General features: G+C 47.8%; 1 protein-coding gene across 2 annotated transcripts in view; it reads right to left on the bottom strand.

Annotated features, from left to right (window-relative positions):
• The window catches only part of NAP1L1 (nucleosome assembly protein 1 like 1), a 59,196-nt gene extending 54,598 nt beyond the window's left edge, over positions 1-4,598 (bottom strand). For both annotated transcript variants that reach the window (XM_034771836.1, XM_034771826.1), the window contains exon 1: positions 4,478-4,598. The gene's annotated coding sequence lies outside the window, so the exon portion shown is untranslated. The remainder of the gene's footprint in view (positions 1-4,477) is intronic.
• Positions 4,599-6,000: the final 1,402 nt, after the last annotated feature.

The following is a 6,000-nucleotide window of genomic DNA, read 5'->3' on the forward strand; positions in this document are numbered from 1 at the left end:
TTGCTCCAAATGCTTATAGATAGGAGATATCGGTGTAATTATCAACCTTGTCGCGTTTGAGTGCAAGTGATCTCAACAGCCAGCTGACATTATCCTTTCCTTCAGGTGATTCTCAGTTCTAGTTTTAGACACTAGATTATACTTCTCTATCAACACAGAATGAAAGCTTGCTCGGTATAGCAAGTATTGCTAGTGTGTTCTAGGCCCCTACATTCTAATTACCCCACTTTTAGAACCAGTTCAGAGAGTCTGAATAATAATAGAATAAAGGGGTAGAATTAATTGTCGGTCATGGTTTTAAACTAATTCTGAAGTATGTTTCCTTACTCACTTACCAGAGTCTGGGATCCTATTCTATCTTCCCAGCAAGAGTAAATTACAAGCACACAGGGCAGGTCTACACTTAAAATGCTGCATCAGCACAGCTGCAGTGTGTAAGTGAAGACGTTCCTGTGCTGACGCGAGAGCTTCTACCATCAGCGTAGTTAATCCACCTTTGCAGTAAGTGGTAGCTATGTCTGTGGGAGAAGGTCACCTGCCAACATTGCCCGTGTAGACAACACTAGGTTGGTATAACTACGTCGCTCAGCGGTGTGGATTTCTCACACCCATGAGTGACGTAGTTACACTGATGTAAGTCTGTCAGGTAGACCTGGCCTCACAGTGCTACTAACTAGCAGAAGGGTTGCTGAGTGCTTGTTGAATTAATTGTTTACTATCGGATGGAAACATGCAAGAGAAGCTTTTTTTCCCCAAGGGGGGGGGGGGGGGGAGGAGAATCAACCCTTTTGTTAGAACCAGCCCAGGAGTTGCTCAGAAGACTTTTGTACGAGCCCATGTAGATATTTGTCCTTTATTAATCTGAGCAGTTCTTGTTTATCCTTGATAGTAGGAGCTGAAATTGAGGCTCCATGAGTTCTTAAATGGTAGTTTGCTTGTAGAGGATTTGAGAGCTGAAGTCTAAGGAAAGTTACTGCTGTCTTAGGGTATGTCTTCACTAGCAACATTAAAGTGCTGCCACACTGTGTAGTCACAGCGCCAGCAATGGGAGAGAGCTCCCAAGTTCCCACTTTTAATGTGATACCTTCTAGGTGAACGGGCAACACAATGGCAGGTGAAATTCAATGCTTTGAACTATTCACACACTTGAACAAGCTCTAAATAGTGCTAACCAGGAAAAAAACCTTCAAAGAAAAATTCACATCTGAAAGATATTTTGGGGGGTGGGGGAGAAGGGGAAAGTGTCCCCTGAACTGGGACAAACCACCAAAAACATGAAAAAGTTCACAGGAAGGATTTAAGGGGGGGCGTGGGGGAATGGTTTGAGAGAACCAAAACAGAATTGTTTGGCTTCCTGGTGCCCCCCAAGAAGGCTTGGGTCAATTCTAATAAATGATGCTGCTGGGAAGTTTCTAGTCTATCATACAATTCAAGAATATTCCTGCAAATTTAAGGTCCAGCCTGCTACAGAGTACATGAGGCCTGAGCTTTATAATTACATGCCCCTTTGCACTTAATTTTATTGCATCTACAAAATTTGTTAAATGCATACAAGAAATCTTCAACAGGCTGCCCACATTGTGTTTTTAAACCCAATTAAGTCAGTTAGGAGCTAAAATGTAGAAGTCTACAAGCACCTTTTGTAAAATCTTCCATACATGTGTTGATTGGACTAAATGTAAATAACATTTGTATATAAAAGCTAAAACCTAGATGTGGTTTAGGTGGAAATGAGTGTTCTTTCATTAACTTTATGCTTCTGCAGGCCAAGGTCAGTTAGTGGCATTAACAATTTATTTTTAACTAACTTTAATTATACACCACTTTTGAAAGCAAAGAATCCCAAAGCAACTTACAAACAAACTCATCTACAAAATGCACTATCAACCACCACTTTTGGAGTGAAACAGCTGTAGTAAGATACTGCAGAGCAAATCTACAGTTTAGGACAGACAGAAAGTAGTTAGAACACAGTTACCCAAACTAGAAAGTGACCAGACAACAAGTTCAATAGCCTACTCTTGAAAGCCAAGGGCTCTAACCATAAGCAATTAGGAACCAGCTTTCACATTTCATCTGGTGACAGGCTAAAGTTCTGGTTCAGTATTAATTTAGAGGTGAGTATGCCACCCATTTTGTGGATTAATCAGATTTTGTACTTGCCCACAGAATAATGGATGAACATATTTAAAACAAATGTCACCACTTTCTGCAGCATCCAGCTGTTCCTTAAGTTCCCCATATAAGTAATGACCAGGCTTATATCAGTTTAGATAGAACATGTGCACAGCCCAAAGTCATATGCCCACAGACCACAAAATCAGTTGGTGCTCAAACATGGTACCAGCATAGACAAACAGCCTAACGTTTCTAAAACAGCCGCCGCTGGACCGTAATTGACATTCCCTGAGTGATGAACCATAGATGGAAGCTGTGTCTTGCATCCCTTAGGATAATGCAAACTAATCAGACACTCAACCGTTCCAAAAACTGTTTTTATTGCTTTGACAGCTACTTAGTTTCTGACATTTCTCGGATAATGAATAAGTTTATTTCATGTGGTTACTTTGTATTTGGGAAGTTCAGATAATGGACAACCTTCTACCAATGTCATTGACTTGCAGAAATTCAATTTAGTAAAATATGGTGACATTCTCAGTAATGCAGTCTCTGCCTAGAATAACCAAGTCTCATATCAAGAAAGAAGTGCTGCGGGGAAGCTTTGCAACATACCTGTACAATGCCTAATGCCTAATTCTGCTCTATGTCATCAGTTCACATAAGTGAATATCTTTACAAGTTTGTGTAAATGACATAAATTTAAAAAATGATTGAAATAACAAGACTTATTTGTTTTCAGTCTCTTAGATTAAAACAATTCAGCAGAATTCTGATAAGAGCTTGAAAAGTTTACCATCCCAACCTGCCAAGAGTGCTCCCATACACTTTCCAGAGCCTCTAAACTGCTCTCAAGGGAAGTCTTCACTTCTCTCTCCCTCCAGAGCCTTATGCCTGATGTGAGGAGAAGCAGAATTCACTGGCACCCTTCTGCCACTACTCCAGTCTCCTAGTCTTTTGATTCCTCTTCCCCTGGGAGTATCTCAGTGTTTACCTCTGCTGTTGCTAGTCTTAACTTTTCCCAAGGAACTACACCATGCTGTACATGAGTCTTCCACCAAGGTCCAAACAGCAGCAAGGAATCTAATAAATCTTATGAACTGCACTCTGCTACTGCTGCAGAGGCACTGAATGTCTGGCTACGGACTAAGGAAAACATCAGCATATTGATTACCCTTTGTTCACTTTTGGAGAGTTATTTTACCAACCAAACAGAGACAGCATTTTTTTTTATTAAGCTGAATTTATGTAGAAATTCGTGTTGTAAGTGTCTTCCCTGGCTTCTTGGGGTTAGTGGATTTTTTCAAGTCTAAATTCTGATATTACTAGTAATATTATGCAACTGATAACAGTATAAAAACAACCCCTCAGCACTGCTTGAAACTTGCTCCAGGTGGTGGAGATGGTTACTAATACATCAAGTTTTCTTTTTGACAAGCAAAGCTACCACTCGTCATCACTTACAGTCACTAATGGTACTTTAAACGCGACCTTTACATAGTGTTGTGAGTAAGCGCCAAGAACGAAGCCCAGAGGGGACTAGCATGCTGCGCTCAACTCACTAGATACCATGCATCGGGGGAAGCTAGGAACTGAGCGGAGACAGCTCTTCGACAAGGCGGGGAGCACAAGCGATCCATCGCCAGCCTCTGAATCTCTGGGCCCCCCGTCCGTAACAAGTTGCGCAGCACACTGCTGTCTCCCCGGAGAGCGTGGAAGCTAAAGAGCCAGAGGTAGTACAAGGCACCCTTCTCTACCCTCCCCAGACACATCTCCTGCCCCACGCCCTACCCACGACAACAACCTCCCCGCCACAGCCACATACCCCACACACACACCCCCTCTCGTCCAATCCGCCTCTGTACAGTCTCCCCTACTCACCCCCAACACGCACCCCGCCTCCCCCCCACCCCACACACACACCAGCATCGGGCGGGGCAGCGCCCCGGGGAAGGTCGGGGGCAGCCCCGTCCCCACGTGCTACTACCAGGCAGACCGACCTCTCCCTGCCTCGCCGCCAGGCCCAGGGCAGCGCGGCCTAGTGCGACCCCAGCGGCCATGGCGGCCCCGGGGGGAGGAACTGACCGGCGCTGCTCCCCTGGGAGGAGCAGAAAGGCCCCGCAGGAGGGGAGGGGCCCCGCGCCGCGCAGACACCGGGACAACCGACTCCGTCCGGCCAGGCCCAGTCCCAGCCGCATCCGGTCCCGGCCCACCCCTGCCTGGCGACCCCGGAACAGGGGCCCAGCCCGGCCAGGCCGAGGGGCGCCTCCCCCGAGAGTTGAGCGGACCCCCACCCGCCCAGAGCCGGGCCCCCTCATTCCGCAACGGCCCCCGCCAGCCGCTCCCCCTTCCTCAGTACCTGCGCCGAACCGGGGCTCGCAGTGACTCAGGAGCGAGGAGGAGGTGCCGCGCGACTGGCGGTAAAAAGACCCAAGCTCCCGCCGCTCGCGCTCATATAGAAATAACGTCACCACGTAACCCCCTCCTCCCCGCGCGCCCCTGTCCCTAGGCAACGCGCGCGCGCCGGGGTGAGCGCCTGGGCGGGAGCTGTCCGGCATCGGCCCCGCCCCCGATGGGTCGGACAACAGGGCGCGCGGGGTGGTCTGGCTCGCGGGCAGGGCAGACCCAGGGGCCGCCAGGCAGAAACATGACCAACAGCTCGCCCCGGGCTGGAACGTGACACACACGGCCCCAGGCGGCCCCACGTGTGATCATGACATACAGCATGAACACACAGCCTTCAGCCAGCCCCACCTGAGCTTTCACACACACAGCCCCAGGCCCCACGTGCGATCCCACGCACAGAACATGAATACAGGCAGCCAGTCCCAGGCCCCATCTGAGATCTTATATATATACACACACACACTGCGACTACAGTCCCAAGCCCCACCTGTGATCTCTCTCATACATACCATGAACTCTCTCAGCCATCAGCCCCCAAGTATGATCTCACACACCTAGCATGAACACATACAGCACCCCACTGTTGCCAGCACAGAGTGCCCGAGGAAAGCAACAGCGGAGTTCATTGCCCAGTGTGCTTCGCGCCAATGAACACACCAGGGTGGAGAAGCAATCAAAGTTTATTTGAGATCTCAAAGCACTGCAAGGAGACTGGCACATCTTAGATCAAGCACACCATCATAAGCAGCTTTTCTCTTTTCATACATTTTGCAGTTAAGCTTTTTTCTTCTTCCCCCCTTTCCTCCCCCCCCCCCCAATAGTTTACATTAAGCAAGTAGCAAGCAATTACATTTAAGCAGTTAAATCATCTTGGCGGCTATAAGTCCAGCTTGTTAGTAACTTCTTTTTGAATTATTATCTTGTCCCTTTTCTTTGATTTGTTATTTTGCCTTTCAGCCAGGAGTATGCAGGCCTCATTATTACCGCTTGGCACCGGTATGAGCGGTTCTGCACCTGATAACTGCCTGCTACACATTTCAATTTTTGCATCTGGCTTTTGAGGTCAATTAGAGTTTAAACATGGAAGGACTTTGGTTCATTTAGGCCTAGTGCAGGAAGGTTTCATCGACACTCGTGGTCTTCCACCCTCCCGAGTTACCTAGGGTTATGCCTAATGACACCAACACCACCAAACCCCAAGTGTGATCATACATGTATGCACACCTCCTACTGCGGAAGCCTGAGAATAATACACAAACATCCCCTGCAGGCTGAAGCATGACACCTGCACTCCCCAGGCCAAAACACAACATACACATACCCCATGGGCTGAAGGGTGACACACACAAACACATCCAACCCCCTCCCCCAAGGCCAAAATGTAACATTTGACCCTGAGTTCTCAGGCAGGGACTCATCTCTTCTCCTGGCCAGCCACACCAGGTCCACTTCACCAGTCTACTAGGCCTGACAGAC

Source organism: Trachemys scripta, chromosome 1 (assembly GCF_013100865.1).
Source record: "Trachemys scripta elegans isolate TJP31775 chromosome 1, CAS_Tse_1.0, whole genome shotgun sequence".
In the NCBI taxonomy this organism is placed as follows: domain Eukaryota; kingdom Metazoa; phylum Chordata; order Testudines; family Emydidae; genus Trachemys; species Trachemys scripta.